Source organism: Podarcis tiliguerta (assembly GCF_965153285.1).
Source record: "Podarcis tiliguerta genome assembly, chromosome: 3".
In the NCBI taxonomy this organism is placed as follows: Eukaryota; Metazoa; Chordata; class Lepidosauria; order Squamata; family Lacertidae; genus Podarcis; species Podarcis tiliguerta.
This window is the reverse complement of record NC_139536.1, coordinates 17,707,853-17,708,312: the sequence shown is the minus strand read 5'-3', so window position 1 is coordinate 17,708,312 and position 460 is coordinate 17,707,853.

The following is a 460-nucleotide window of genomic DNA, read 5'->3' as shown; positions in this document are numbered from 1 at the left end:
GCAACCGCGTCTGTTATTTATAAAACGGGCGCGCGTCCGGCTTCTCTCGCCGTCTCCTGCTTTCCTAAGCGCAGAGATAGCAGCGGGGTGTGTGTGTGTGTGTGTGTGTGTTTGTACACACACATACATTCACTATCCTATACGTGTGTATTATGTGTACCGCTTGATTGAGCGGCTGATAAATCGCCTCATTTATTTCACTGGGATGGAGGGTGGCATCCAGCCAAGTTTTACTCAAGAGTACGCCCATTGAAATTAACGAGCATGACTCAGGTTCATTAATTTCAATACGTCTGAGTAAAACTTTCGGCTGCCAACCTTGCTCCCCTAAAAATCTCTAAATATTGGCTCGTTATCAACCTTTTAAAAATTATTTTAGAAATGGCCAAATAGCTCCTTAGATGTGCTTTAAATGGATGGCATGGATCTTTCCAGTGTCTTATATGCAGGCTCCGGCTGA